The sequence below is a fragment of the Heliangelus exortis genome, chromosome 10 (genome assembly GCF_036169615.1).
Source record: "Heliangelus exortis chromosome 10, bHelExo1.hap1, whole genome shotgun sequence".
Classification (NCBI taxonomy): domain Eukaryota; kingdom Metazoa; phylum Chordata; class Aves; order Apodiformes; family Trochilidae; genus Heliangelus; species Heliangelus exortis.
The window spans coordinates 22730898-22745770 of NC_092431.1; the positions used below are offsets into that span (position 1 = coordinate 22730898).

General features: G+C 52.3%; 3 long non-coding RNA genes across 3 annotated transcripts; all 3 read left to right on the plus strand.

The window, feature by feature from the left end:
• The first annotated feature begins 4213 nt into the window (after nt 1–4213).
• Nucleotides 4214–5201, plus strand: LOC139800254 (uncharacterized). The gene is made up of 4 exons (XR_011727686.1): nt 4214–4526; nt 4646–4754; nt 4867–4922; nt 5188–5201. It is a non-coding gene; the product is annotated as an uncharacterized lncRNA (long non-coding RNA).
• A 3159-nt stretch (nt 5202–8360) lies between these two features.
• LOC139800255 (uncharacterized) lies at nt 8361–9368 on the plus strand. Its single transcript, XR_011727687.1, has 4 exons — nt 8361–8693; nt 8813–8921; nt 9034–9089; nt 9355–9368. It is a non-coding gene; the product is annotated as an uncharacterized lncRNA (long non-coding RNA).
• Nucleotides 9369–13302: 3934 nt separating this feature from the next.
• Nucleotides 13303–14000, plus strand: LOC139800256 (uncharacterized). Its single transcript, XR_011727688.1, has 3 exons — nt 13303–13465; nt 13563–13658; nt 13921–14000. It is a non-coding gene; the product is annotated as an uncharacterized lncRNA (long non-coding RNA).
• The last annotated feature ends 873 nt before the right edge of the window (nt 14001–14873 follow it).

A 14873-nucleotide genomic window follows, 5' to 3' on the forward strand; every position in this document is an offset into this window, starting at 1 on the left:
TCTTTGCAATACATCATATATGGAGAGCCTGGAATTTGTCCGAACAGTTAGACTGAGGCACTTGCAGTCACCTGTTTCTGGCTCACCCCGTCTCTTTCTCCCGTCCTTCCTCTCTTTCTCTTTTCTCTCTCTCTCTTTCTGAATGCTGTTGCTGCGGACAAAGCAGTCGTTAGCATGAGGGGTTTTTTAGAGAATTTGAATCGGGTCTTAGAGGACTTAGAGACTGGACAACATTCTGCCACAGATCAGAGTAAAACATAAAGGTCAATTGTGTAACACTGATGATACCTGTCAGCTGATGGACGCCAAAAAAACGAGACGTGAGCCCGCTTAAGGAGGTGCTCCAGGGAGCCCGTCAGTCCGCCGACGTCCATCTACGGTGGCTTGGTTCTCCGGCGCATGCGCAGAAGGAACCACCGTTACTCAGGTAACTCATACGCAAAGGCGTCCGGCTGAGACAGGATTTGCCGGTGCGCGTGCGCGGCCCTTCATCTGCAGTACCGCTTTTCAGCCACGGGGCGGCAGCACACGCGGCGATAAACGAGAGACATCATTAATAAACAGCGGCTCCGCAATCTGCGCTGGTGCGAAAACGAGAAAGGCGGAGAAGTTAGGCGGAGACGCGTAAGCGGAGAGGTGTGTCTTTGTGTGGCTCCACAACGTTAGTTATTTAGTCCCCCCCCTCCACGCCTCCCGTCCCCGTGCGATCCCCGGGGCTCCTTGTACTTGTCCCGTGCCCGCCCGACCGCCTCCGCCCCCTGGGCTGCACTGGCTCTGTCCCCTAGATCTCGGCCACACGCTGGCTAGCTGCTCCCTCTGCCGTGTGTGCGGTCACGCCTCTGAGCTTGGCCTCTCCCTGCTCTGGGAGGTGCCTCTGAGCCTCACCGTGCCCCCATGCGTCTCTCCGCCCACCTCACGCTTGTCACCGTCCCCCTGAGTGTGGCCCCGCCCTCCCAGATGTGTCTCCACCCCCTCGCCTTAGCCCTGCCCCATCTGTGACTCCGCCCCCTCCGTGCTTTGCCCTGCCCTCCCATTTGGGGCTGCACCCCCCTCTCTTTGTTTCCTCACCCTTCAGCGTGGGCTCTGCCCCACCCGTGCTTGGCCTCTCCATGGGGGAGGTGCTCAGCACGTGCTTCGGGTAGGGGAAGGCGACAGGGGGACAAGAGGGGTGGGGGGGTGGTTCTTGCTGCAGGCAGTCAGGACTTAGTGGGGAAGAGGCCTACCCACAGTGGCCCAGCTCCAGCTTGCTGGTTCTTGCTTGCAGGGGGTGGGCGGCGGTGCTAGGCTGGGAGGTCCCCGCCTCCCCGGGGGTGATGTGCCGTGCAGGGCTGGTGGTTGCACCGCGACCTGTCTTGGACCCACCCTCTTTCTTTGGGATGTGCGCTTTTGTCCACAACTCTGCCTCCTCTGGGCGCTGCTCCCCGTTTTTAGCCTTACCCTTGGTGGATGCCCCCCCCGCCGAGTGTGGTCGCACCCTTCCGAGCAGGGCTCTGCTCCAGGGCGGAGAAGCTCCGTACCCACGAGCGGGCTGTGCAGATGGGGCCAGCTTGGTGCCAAGGGAAAGTTAACTTGTGGCAACTCAGTGCAGCACTTTCCAGTTGTGTTTGTAGGTGCTGTGCGGGTCCTGTTGGAACTGGATGGGCATTTGGGGTGAGCTGGGATGGCAGCCAGGAGGGTCAGGGGGCAGGTGACCTCTCACAAACACAACAGGAATTTTGTGTCTTGCTGGTATCTTATGTACCTCAAGAAATCACAGTCACAGCAACGGATTCTGGAATGAGCAGATGAGCAGAACACCACGGGGGAGCTGAGGAGCCGGGTGCTGAAGAGGATAACAGTGGCCGGTGCGACGCTCATTAGCGGCACTGATTGTGTCTTGGTTCCCTGCCCCCTTCTTGTCTTTGTGGTCCTGTTCTTCTACTCCTCCCCCCATGGGTGTGGCCTTGCCCTTCCTTCCTATCGCTCCTCATTCTCTTCAGAGTGGCCTCGGGGGGGGTGTTGGCAGCCCCTGGGGACTGAGGTCCCAGCTGTGGCCGGAGCAGGGGATGATGTTCTCTGAAGGGCTCCAGCTGGGGCTGGGGTGGCCCAGCTGTGGCCAGTCAGGTTGATGAGGGGGCTTTCCCAAAGGACTATGGGAAGGGCAGTGGGGCGGGGCCCAGGCATATAAGCCTCCACCTCTAGGGAGGGCCTCAGTCTGCTTGGGGGTTGTGGTGTGCTTGCAGCTCTAGCAGGTAAGAAGAGCAGGGCTGGGGGCTTGTGGTGCTAGTGTCTTCTCTCAGGCACAACAATAGTTTTGTGGCTTTTAGGTGCTCTGAATGACGACGCCTACAGCATCCAACTCTGGAAAGCGTGGGTGAGTGGGACCCCGCAGGGCTCTTTTGTGCAGCTGGGTCATTTGGAAGGGAATGGGGCTGGCTGATGTTGGACTTATTGCTGGATATTCTGATAGGTGTTTGGTGTTGTGGTTATGTGTGTGGGGTTTTTCGGTTTCTTTGTTTGGTTTGGTTTTTTTTTTTTTTGTTTTTGTTTTGTGGTGTGATGCTTAATTTTTTTTAAATTAACCAGGTGGCAAAGGGGAACCTTGCAAGTTGAGGACTATCCCGGGGCGCTCCTGTCTATTTTCCTGGCTAACCACAACTTTGGAGAGCCAGTCCTCTGAAAGATAAGTTGGGGGAGTAGTGGTGTAGAGGGGTCAAGGCTGGTGGGAGTGGTGGAAGGGGTTTTGAAGTTAGTGGAGGGGAGAGGGCCATCTGGGAGCAACCTCCTTTGGTCAGGTTGAAGGAAGCGGGTTAATTTCTGATGCGATGCCAGTGTGGGCAGGGCAGCTCCAGCCTTGGTGTGTGGTGGCGTGTAGTTTGTGTCATATGTCTTAGAGCCTTTTCAGGCCTTGATGTCTTCTTGGAGCAAGTCCCGCATCTTGGGCATTATCCCCCGGCAGGCCTTTACTCATTAGCACAGTACTAGTGAGGAGCATCTTTTTCTTGCGTGACAAATTTGAAGCATAGGTAGGTCTTTCATCTGGGAAGCTTCCTGATGGTCATCTCCTGAAACATCATCGTCAATTGCATCAGCATCATCTCTGGTTGCGGATTTTCCCAGAGTGGGACTTTGATCTCCGCATCCTTGGATTCCCAGGTGTTCAAGCCCGGGTTCTTTGGCATCCCTTGACTCAGCCCCTCGTTTTGCTGTTGCATCGCCGTAGGTCTTCTTGCCGAACAGTCTTGGATGCCAGAGATGTTCTTCTTGCTTGGTGTTCTTCTCTTCAGATTAAATCTTATGATTTGCAGGGCTGTGTCTTGAATTGGTCTGTTTGTCTTGCAGCTACTCTTCCCAGGGTTGTAGGGTCAGGGTTTCTCGGAAGAGCCCTAAAGAGCTAAATTGCAAATCATTCTTGACTTGGAAGTTCCTCGATTGTCATTTACCAAAACAACATTGTCAACTGCATCAGCATCTGGACTCGTTCCCCGCGTCCTTGCGTCCTCAAGTCTTGAAGGCGGCTTCTCGGGCATCCGTCGTTTCATTCCCTCGCCTTGCAGACGCGCCGCTCTAGGTCTTATTTCCCTTATTGTCTTGGATTCCAGTGTCCCTCTTCTTGCTGCGAGTTTTATCTTGAGGTCAAGTCTTGTGACTCACACAGCTGTGTCTCGGGTCAGTCTGTGCGTGTGAGTGTTTGGCTTGGAGCTGCCCTGCCTGCCGTGTAGGTTCAGGGGCCACGGGAAGCACCACAACCTGACCGACTCGGTGTTGAGCGGCGGTCCGGTAACTTGCGTAATCTTGTTTTTCAGATCTCGCAAGTAGAGGATGAGCAAGAAACAGATGGAGGAGGAGACAAGGGAACCGTCCGAAGGTTAGTCAGGGTGTGGAGTTGGTGGGAACGTGTCGCTCTTAGCTACCAGACCGCATTATGGTTTGTTGTCATTTTGAAGGCGGAAGCGGCGAGCGAAGCGGGATACGGGCACCGGAGGTGGCTGCGGCAAGGTGAGCAAAGGCTGGTGGGCTGGAGGAGCAGTAATTTCTCAGGTGTTGTATTGTCTGTTAGTCACGAGCATCCCTTGTTGTTTGTGGTTTTTTTCAGGTGCGCTCCTAACCTCGTTTGGGCACCCCAAAGAGATGGCAGGCAGATGGGTGAGAGGCCGAGGTAAAGGAGCAGGAGATGGACGTCGCAGTGGCCTGGGCGTTGTTGGGGGGCGATATCTCAGCGTGTGCCTTTTGCTTTGACTTTTGCAGGTGTCACACGCAGTGCCGGAGTGACAAAGCCACGTCTTGAGGAACAGTTGGAGAAGGTGAGATGTCTGTGGGCTGGGTCAGCCATGTATTAACATCAACTCTGTTAAAGGTTTCCCTTATGTTTCAGGTGCTGTGCGTGCCACCTTTGGAACCAGGTGAGCATTGAAGGTGAGCTGGGGTGGTAGAGAGTGGGTTCATGGAGCTGGTGAGTACTGATCAGCAGAACGGTAACTCTTTCTCTTGGTCTTTTAGGTGCCCAAAGCAGTGGTGGACACAGCATTCGACTCTGGATCGAGGAGGTGAGTGGAACTGGGTGGGGCCCTTTTGAGGCGGTGGGCGTAGTATAAGCGGTTGTCGATGGCTGAAGCGCGCCTTATTGGTGACACCGTTTCCGATTTTCCTTTCTTTCTGATTGCAGGGGATGAAGAGGAACGTGCCCGTCAGACAGCGTGGTGTTTTGCTGGACATAGATCCAAAACCACCATCCCTCAGGAAGATAAGTTGAGGGACTGAGCTGAAGTGCTGAGGTTGGGAGTTGTTGCAGAAGGGATTTGGAAGTTTTCTGAGCAAAGGCTGGTGTGGGCTGCCTGTTGATCGGGGCAATATCTCAGCATGCGGGTTTTGCTTTGACTTTTGCAGGTGCCACACACTGCCTTGGAGGTACAAAGCCGCGTGTACAGGAGCAGTTGGAGAAGGTGAGATGGTTGTGGGCCAGGTCAGCCTGGTGTTTAATGTCAATTCAGTTAAGTGTTTCTCTTTGTTTTGCCGGGGTTTTTTTGGTGTGGGGTTGGTTGTTTTTGTTCTTGGTTTTTTTGTGTGTGTTTTGTTTGTTTATTTTGTTTTGTTTGTTTTTTTGTCACCTTTGGAGCTAAGTGTTGGAGGCAAGCTGGGGTGGTAATTTAGGAGGTTCATGTATGTAGTGATTTCTTTCGAGCCAGATGGTGGTTTTGTGTATTTTAGGTGCCCTTCATTGAGTCCTGCAGTGCCTATTTCTGTGATGAGCAGGTGGGTGAGACCTCACAGGACTCTTGAGCAGCTGGGTCTTCTCTCTAAGAGGTTGGTGCTGGCTCATGTTGCAATTTCTGGTGACAATTATGTGTGGTGATGTGGGTTTTTTGTTTGTTTTTTTTTTCTTTTTTGGCAGATGATGAACAGGAAACTTGTGGCTGCAGGAACATCCCTGTGGATGGTTTTGTCTTTCTTTGATGACCGTGGCTTTGGACCCCTACCACCACAGATAAGTGGAGGGACTGGGGATGGGCAGAAGGGACAAAGCTGGGAATGGCAGGGAGTGGTTTTGAAGTTAGAATCGGGGAGAGGGTTGTCTGGGAGCAGCTTGCTTTGGTCAGGTGAAGGGGGCAGATGAGTTTACAGCATTGGTTTGGCCTGGGCAGGGCAGCTCCAGCTTTTGTGTGTGGTGGTGTGTACTTTGTGTTGTCTGTCTTGCGTGTTTTATAACTTCCTCATCCCTAGATGTCCTCTTTGTCCTCACAGAGCAAGTCCTTCATGTCGGACATCATCCCTGGAAGGTCTTCTCTCATCAGCGCAGTACTAGTCAGCAGCATCTTTTTCTTGTGTGACAAGTTAAACACATGGATTATTCTTGCATCTGGGAAGTTTCTTGATGGTGGTATTCTGAAACACTTTTCCATATTAATCAGCATCTCTGGTCATGGATCTTCCCAGAGTAGCACTTGTTCTCTGCATCCTTAGGTCTTGAAGCCCGGGTTCTTTGGCATCCCTTGATTCAGCCCCTCGTTTTGCAGTTGCATTGCTGTAGGTCTTCTTGCCCAACAGTCTTGGATCCCAGAGATATTCTTTTTGCTTGGTGTTCTCTTGAGATCACGTCTCGTGATTTGCAGGGCTGTGTCTGGAGTCGGTCTGAGTGTTTGGCTTGGAGCTGCTCTTCCCAGAGTTTGCTGGAAGAGTCGTAACTGAATAGTTCATCTATTGAGCGGTATTCCAGTGACCTGTGTATCACTGTTTTTCAGATCCCGTGTGACAAGGATGTACGTGAAAGAGCAGGAGGAGAGAAGAGCACCATCCAAAGGTTAGTCAGTGTTGGGTGTTGGAGCGAAGGTCCCTCTCCTGGCTACCTGACCCCATTATGGTTTGTTTGTCCTTTTGCAGGTGAGAGCAGCCAAGGAAGCAGAATATCTGTTCCCGAGGTGGCTCTGGCAAGGTGAGCAAAGGCTGGGGTGCTGGAGGAGCAGTTATTTCTCAGGTGTTTTATTGTCGTTGAAGGCATTGGTATCCCCTGTTTTTTGAGTTTTCCAGGTGTCCTCCAGACCTACTTTTGGCACGCCACAAGGATGGCAGGCAGATGGGTGAGAGGCTGAGGTAAGGGGGCAGGAGGTGGACATCACAGTGGGCTGCCTGTTGTTGGAGGCACGACCTCAGCATGTGCCTTTTGCTTTGACTTTTGCAGGTGCCACAACCATCCTTGGAGGGACAAAGACACACATTTAGGAGGGGTTGGAGGAGGTGAGATGGTGGTGGGCTGGGTCAGCCATGTATTTTACATCAAGTCACTTAAACGTTTCCTTTTGTTTTTGCAGGCGCTGCGTGTGCCACCTTTGGAACCGGCTGAGCGTTGAAGTTGAGTTGAGTTGGTAGCGAGGGGTTCACGGGGCTGGTGACTTCTGATCAGCAGAACAGGAACCGTTTCTCTTGGTGTTTCAGGCGCCCCAAGCAACGGTGGCGATAGCGTTCAACTCTGGAACGAGAAGGTGCACTGTATACCATGGGGCTTCTGTGAGGAGGTGAGTGCAGCAGAAGTACCGTGTGTTGGCTTAGGTGGGACTTGTGCCGGCGCTGTTTGTGATCTGTGGGTTGTGTTTTTTCCTTTTTTACGTATAGGGGATGAAGAGGAACCGTGCGACTGGAAGCGTATCTCAGTTAAACCATGTGGTTTTCATTACTGACCGTGGCTTTGTGTTGCTCTCGCTCTTGAAGATAAGTTGAGGGCCCAGGGGTGGGTGGGGAGGGGCTGAGCAGAGGAGTCGAGGTTGGGAATTGCAGGTGGTGTTTTGAAGTTAGTGTAGGGGAGAGGGTTGTCTGGGAGCAGCCCCCTTTGGGTGGGTGAAGGGAACAGGTTACTTTTCAGCATGATTCCAGCATGGGCAGGGCGGCTCCAGCCTTGGTGTGTGGGGCTGTGTGTTTTATGTTGTCCGTCTTGGTTGTCTTAGAGCTTCGTCAGGCCTTGATGGTCCTCTGTGTCCTCACGGAGCGAGTCCTTCATCTTGGGCATCCTCCCTGCAAAGCCTTTCCCGATCAGCACGGTGCCGATCAGCAGCGTGTTATTCCGCACGACGAGTCTAAATTGCAGATCTGTCTCTTGACTTGGGATTTCTTGATTGTCATCTTCTGAAACGTCATTGCCAAGTGCATCAGCATCTGGACTCATTCCCCGCATCCTTGCGTCCTCAGGTCTTGAAGCCGGCTCCTCGGGCATCCGTCGCTTCGTTCCCTCGCTTTGCAGACGCATCGCTGTAGGTCTTATTGCCCAAAAGTCTTGGATTCCAGAGTCCCTCTTCTTGCTGCGAGTTTTATCTTGAGGTCAAGTCTTGTGACTCACGTGGCTATGTCTTTGTTCAGTCTGTGCCTGTGAGTGTTTGGTTTGGAGCTGCCCTGCCTGCTGTGTAGGATCAGGGGCCGTGGGAAGTGCCATTAACTGACCGACTCGGTGCTGAGCAGCTTCCCAGTGATTTGCATAATCCTGTTTTTCAGATCCCACGTGTCAATGACCATCAAGAAACAGATGGAGGAGGAGAGGAGGCCGCCATCCGATGGTTGGTCAGGGTGTGCAGTCGGTGGGAAGGTGCCTCCTTTGGCTGCTTGACCGCATTATGGTTTGTTGTCATTTTGAAGGCGGAAGCGGCGAGCGAAGCGGGATACGGGCACCGGAGGTGGCTGCGGCAAGGTGAGCAAAGGCTGGTGGGCTGGAGGAGCAGTTTCTCAGGGGTTGTTTTATTGGTTGGTCACGAACATCCCTTGTTGTTTGTGGTTTTTTTCAGGTGCACTCCTAACCTCGTTTGGGCACCCCAAAGAGATGGCAGGCAGATGGGTGAGAGGCCGAGGTAAAGGAGCAGGAGATGGACGTCGCGGTGGCCTGGGTGGTGTTTGGGGCAATATCTCAGCGTGTGCCTTTTGCTTTGACTTTTGCAGGTGTCACACGCAGTGCCGGAGTGACAAAGCCACGTCTTGAGGAACAGTTGGAGAAGGTGAGATGTCTGTGGGCTGGGTCAGCCATGTATTAACATCAACTCTGTTAAAGGTTTCCCTTATGTTTCAGGTGCTGTGCGTGCCACCTTTGGAACCAGGTGAGCATTGAAGGTGAGCTGGGGTGGTAGAGAGTGGGTTCATGGAGCTGGTGAGTACTGATCAGCAGAACGGTAACTCTTTCTCTTGGTCTTTTAGGTGCCCAAAGCAGTGGTGGACACAGCATTCGACTCTGGATCGAGGAGGTGAGTGGAACTGGGTGGGGCCCTTTTGAGGCGGTGGGCGTAGTATAAGCGGTTGTCGATGGCTGAAGCGCGCCTTATTGGTGACACCGTTTCCGATTTTCCTTTCTTTCTGATTGCAGGGGATGAAGAGGAACGTGCCCGTCAGACAGCGTGGTGTTTTGCTGGACATAGATCCAAAACCACCATCCCTCAGGAAGATAAGTTGAGGGACTGAGCTGAAGTGCTGAGGTTGGGAGTTGTTGCAGAAGGGATTTGGAAGTTTTCTGAGCAAAGGCTGGTGTGGGCTGCCTGTTGATCGGGGCAATATCTCAGCATGCGGGTTTTGCTTTGACTTTTGCAGGTGCCACACACTGCCTTGGAGGTACAAAGCCGCGTGTACAGGAGCAGTTGGAGAAGGTGAGATGGTTGTGGGCCAGGTCAGCCTGGTGTTTAATGTCAATTCAGTTAAGTGTTTCTCTTTGTTTTGCCGGGGTTTTTTTGGTGTGGGGTTGGTTGTTTTTGTTCTTGGTTTTTTTGTGTGTGTTTTGTTTGTTTATTTTGTTTTGTTTGTTTTTTTGTCACCTTTGGAGCTAAGTGTTGGAGGCAAGCTGGGGTGGTAATTTAGGAGGTTCATGTATGTAGTGATTTCTTTCGAGCCAGATGGTGGTTTTGTGTATTTTAGGTGCCCTTCATTGAGTCCTGCAGTGCCTATTTCTGTGATGAGCAGGTGGGTGAGACCTCACAGGACTCTTGAGCAGCTGGGTCTTCTCTCTAAGAGGTTGGTGCTGGCTCATGTTGCAATTTCTGGTGACAATTATGTGTGGTGATGTGGGTTTTTTGTTTGTTTTTTTTTTCTTTTTTGGCAGATGATGAACAGGAAACTTGTGGCTGCAGGAACATCCCTGTGGATGGTTTTGTCTTTCTTTGATGACCGTGGCTTTGGACCCCTACCACCACAGATAAGTGGAGGGACTGGGGATGGGCAGAAGGGACAAAGCTGGGAATGGCAGGGAGTGGTTTTGAAGTTAGAATCGGGGAGAGGGTTGTCTGGGAGCAGCTTGCTTTGGTCAGGTGAAGGGGGCAGATGAGTTTACAGCATTGGTTTGGCCTGGGCAGGGCAGCTCCAGCTTTTGTGTGTGGTGGTGTGTACTTTGTGTTGTCTGTCTTGCGTGTTTTATAACTTCCTCATCCCTAGATGTCCTCTTTGTCCTCACAGAGCAAGTCCTTCATGTCGGACATCATCCCTGGAAGGTCTTCTCTCATCAGCGCAGTACTAGTCAGCAGCATCTTTTTCTTGTGTGACAAGTTAAACACATGGATTATTCTTGCATCTGGGAAGTTTCTTGATGGTGGTATTCTGAAACACTTTTCCATATTAATCAGCATCTCTGGTCATGGATCTTCCCAGAGTAGCACTTGTTCTCTGCATCCTTAGGTCTTGAAGCCCGGGTTCTTTGGCATCCCTTGATTCAGCCCCTCGTTTTGCAGTTGCATTGCTGTAGGTCTTCTTGCCCAACAGTCTTGGATCCCAGAGATATTCTTTTTGCTTGGTGTTCTCTTGAGATCACGTCTCGTGATTTGCAGGGCTGTGTCTGGAGTCGGTCTGAGTGTTTGGCTTGGAGCTGCTCTTCCCAGAGTTTGCTGGAAGAGTCGTAACTGAATAGTTCATCTATTGAGCGGTATTCCAGTGACCTGTGTATCACTGTTTTTCAGATCCCGTGTGACAAGGATGTACGTGAAAGAGCAGGAGGAGAGAAGAGCACCATCCAAAGGTTAGTCAGTGTTGGGTGTTGGAGCGAAGGTCCCTCTCCTGGCTACCTGACCCCATTATGGTTTGTTTGTCCTTTTGCAGGTGAGAGCAGCCAAGGAAGCAGAATATCTGTTCCCGAGGTGGCTCTGGCAAGGTGAGCAAAGGCTGGGGTGCTGGAGGAGCAGTTATTTCTCAGGTGTTTTATTGTCGTTGAAGGCATTGGTATCCCCTGTTTTTTGAGTTTTCCAGGTGTCCTCCAGACCTACTTTTGGCACGCCACAAGGATGGCAGGCAGATGGGTGAGAGGCTGAGGTAAGGGGGCAGGAGGTGGACATCACAGTGGGCTGCCTGTTGTTGGAGGCACGACCTCAGCATGTGCCTTTTGCTTTGACTTTTGCAGGTGCCACAACCATCCTTGGAGGGACAAAGACACACATTTAGGAGGGGTTGGAGGAGGTGAGATGGTGGTGGGCTGGGTCAGCCATGTATTTTACATCAAGTCACTTAAACGTTTCCTTTTGTTTTTGCAGGCGCTGCGTGTGCCACCTTTGGAACCGGCTGAGCGTTGAAGTTGAGTTGAGTTGGTAGCGAGGGGTTCACGGGGCTGGTGACTTCTGATCAGCAGAACAGGAACCGTTTCTCTTGGTGTTTCAGGCGCCCCAAGCAACGGTGGCGATAGCGTTCAACTCTGGAACGAGAAGGTGCACTGTATACCATGGGGCTTCTGTGAGGAGGTGAGTGCAGCAGAAGTACCGTGTGTTGGCTTAGGTGGGACTTGTGCCGGCGCTGTTTGTGATCTGTGGGTTGTGTTTTTTCCTTTTTTACGTATAGGGGATGAAGAGGAACCGTGCGACTGGAAGCGTATCTCAGTTAAACCATGTGGTTTTCATTACTGACCGTGGCTTTGTGTTGCTCTCGCTCTTGAAGATAAGTTGAGGGCCCAGGGGTGGGTGGGGAGGGGCTGAGCAGAGGAGTCGAGGTTGGGAATTGCAGGTGGTGTTTTGAAGTTAGTGTAGGGGAGAGGGTTGTCTGGGAGCAGCCCCCTTTGGGTGGGTGAAGGGAACAGGTTACTTTTCAGCATGATTCCAGCATGGGCAGGGCGGCTCCAGCCTTGGTGTGTGGGGCTGTGTGTTTTATGTTGTCCGTCTTGGTTGTCTTAGAGCTTCGTCAGGCCTTGATGGTCCTCTGTGTCCTCACGGAGCGAGTCCTTCATCTTGGGCATCCTCCCTGCAAAGCCTTTCCCGATCAGCACGGTGCCGATCAGCAGCGTGTTATTCCGCACGACGAGTCTAAATTGCAGATCTGTCTCTTGACTTGGGATTTCTTGATTGTCATCTTCTGAAACGTCATTGCCAAGTGCATCAGCATCTGGACTCATTCCCCGCATCCTTGCGTCCTCAGGTCTTGAAGCCGGCTCCTCGGGCATCCGTCGCTTCGTTCCCTCGCTTTGCAGACGCATCGCTGTAGGTCTTATTGCCCAAAAGTCTTGGATTCCAGAGTCCCTCTTCTTGCTGCGAGTTTTATCTTGAGGTCAAGTCTTGTGACTCACGTGGCTATGTCTTTGTTCAGTCTGTGCCTGTGAGTGTTTGGTTTGGAGCTGCCCTGCCTGCTGTGTAGGATCAGGGGCCGTGGGAAGTGCCATTAACTGACCGACTCGGTGCTGAGCAGCTTCCCAGTGATTTGCATAATCCTGTTTTTCAGATCCCACGTGTCAATGACCATCAAGAAACAGATGGAGGAGGAGAGGAGGCCGCCATCCGATGGTTGGTCAGGGTGTGCAGTCGGTGGGAAGGTGCCTCCTTTGGCTGCTTGACCGCATTATGGTTTGTTGTCATTTTGAAGGCGGAAGCGGCGAGCGAAGCGGGATACGGGCACCGGAGGTGGCTGCGGCAAGGTGAGCAAAGGCTGGTGGGCTGGAGGAGCAGTTTCTCAGGGGTTGTTTTATTGGTTGGTCACGAACATCCCTTGTTGTTTGTGGTTTTTTTCAGGTGCACTCCTAACCTCGTTTGGGCACCCCAAAGAGATGGCAGGCAGATGGGTGAGAGGCCGAGGTAAAGGAGCAGGAGATGGACGTCGCGGTGGCCTGGGTGGTGTTTGGGGCAATATCTCAGCGTGTGCCTTTTGCTTTGACTTTTGCAGGTGTCACACGCAGTGCCGGAGTGACAAAGCCACGTCTTGAGGAACAGTTGGAGAAGGTGAGATGTCTGTGGGCTGGGTCAGCCATGTATTAACATCAACTCTGTTAAAGGTTTCCCTTATGTTTCAGGTGCTGTGCGTGCCACCTTTGGAACCAGGTGAGCATTGAAGGTGAGCTGGGGTGGTAGAGAGTGGGTTCATGGAGCTGGTGAGTACTGATCAGCAGAACGGTAACTCTTTCTCTTGGTCTTTTAGGTGCCCAAAGCAGTGGTGGACACAGCATTCGACTCTGGATCGAGGAGGTGAGTGGAACTGGGTGGGGCCCTTTTGAGGCGGTGGGCGTAGTATAAGCGGTTGTCGATGGCTGAAGCGCGCCTTATTGGTGACACCGTTTCCGATTTTCCTTTCTTTCTGATTGCAGGGGATGAAGAGGAACGTGCCCGTCAGACAGCGTGGTGTTTTGCTGGACATAGATCCAAAACCACCATCCCTCAGGAAGATAAGTTGAGGGACTGAGCTGAAGTGCTGAGGTTGGGAGTTGTTGCAGAAGGGATTTGGAAGTTTTCTGAGCAAAGGCTGGTGTGGGCTGCCTGTTGATCGGGGCAATATCTCAGCATGCGGGTTTTGCTTTGACTTTTGCAGGTGCCACACAAAGCCACGTATTGAGCGGTCGGAGAAGGTGAGATGGTTGCGGGCTGGCTCATCAGAGATTTTACTTCAGCTCGGTTAAGGGTTTCCCTTTGTTTTTGCAGGTGCTGCGCTTGCCACCTTTGGAGCCAGAAGAGCGCTGGAGGTGAGACGGGATGGTAACGAGGAGGCTCGATCTCGCAAGCAGAAGAGTAATTTTGTGTCTCCTGGTGTTTCAGGTGCCAGAAGCGATGGTGGCCATAACGTGTGGAAGGAGAAGGTGAGCAGGGCGAGTCGGAGGTTATGAGGAGCGTGTGGAAGGGGTTGGTATTTAGCTGACGTCCTATTTCTGGTGGCACTGCCGTTTGTTATTGCAGATGACGAGGAGGAACTTTGTGGTTTTGGGAAGATCCCCGTCAGCCGATGTGGGTTACTTTTCTGTCCAGTGCTTCAAAGCCCCAGATGTTTGAAAGGTAAGAGAAAGGGAGGATGGTTGGGGAGGGTCTGTGTAGAGGGGTCAAGGTTAGGAATCGCTGGCTCGGGTTTTAAAGTTACTGTAGGGGAGCGGGTTGTCCAGCAGCGGTGCCCTTTGGGTGGTTGATGGGAGCCTGTCCCTCCCTGGCATGATGCTAGCAAGTTCCAGGAACTGAATGAGCGTTGGAGGTGAGGTGGTAGTGCAGGGCTTGTGGAGCTAGTGTCTTCTCTCAAGCAGAACAATAGTTTTGTGCCTTTTAGGTGCCCTGAATGACGACGCCTACAGCATCCAACTCTGGAAAGCGTGGTCGAGTGGGACTTTGCAGGGCTCTTCTGCAAAGCCGGGACATTTGGAAGGGAATGGGGCTGGCTGACGCTGGACTTATTGCTGAATATTCTGGTAGGTGTTTTGGTGTTGTGGTTATGCGTGTGGAGTTTTTTTCTTTGCTTGTTTTGGTGTGACTTTTTTTTTTTTTTTAATGCAGGTGGCAAAGGGGAACCTTGCAAGTTGAGGATTATCCTAGGCCGCTCCTGTCTTTTTTCCTGGCTAACCACGACTTTGGAGAGCCAGTCTTCTGAAAGATAAGTTGAGGGACCAGTGGTGTAGAGGGGTCAAGGCTGGTGGGAGTTGTGTAGGGGAGAGGGCAGTCTGGGAGCAGGCTCCTTCGGTCAGATGAAGGAAGTGGGTTAATTTCTGATGCGATGCCAGTGTGGGCAGGGCAGCTCCAGCCTTGGTGTGTGGTGGCGTGTAGTTTGTGTTGTATGTGTTTGTCTTAAAGCTTGCTCAGGTCTTGATGTCCTCTTGGAGCAGGTCCCACATCTTGACCATCATCCCTGCAAGGCCTTTACTCATCAGCACAGTCCTAGTCAGCAGCAGCATCTTCTTGTGTGACAAGTTTGAAGTGTTGATAGGTCTTGATTCTGGGAAGCTTCCTGATGGTCATCTTCTGAAACATCATTGCCACCTGCATCAGCATCATCTCTGGTCATGGATTTTCCCAGAGTGGGACTTTATTCCCCACATCCTCGTGTCATCAGGTCTTGAAGCCCGGGTTCTTTGGCATCCCTTGATTCAGCCCCTCTTTTTGCAGTTGCATTGCTGTAGGTCTTCTTGCCCAACAGTCTTGGATCCCAGAGATATTCTTTTTGCTTGGTGTTGTCTTGAGATCACGTCTCGTGATTTGCAGGGCTGTGTCTGGAGTCGGTCTGAGTGT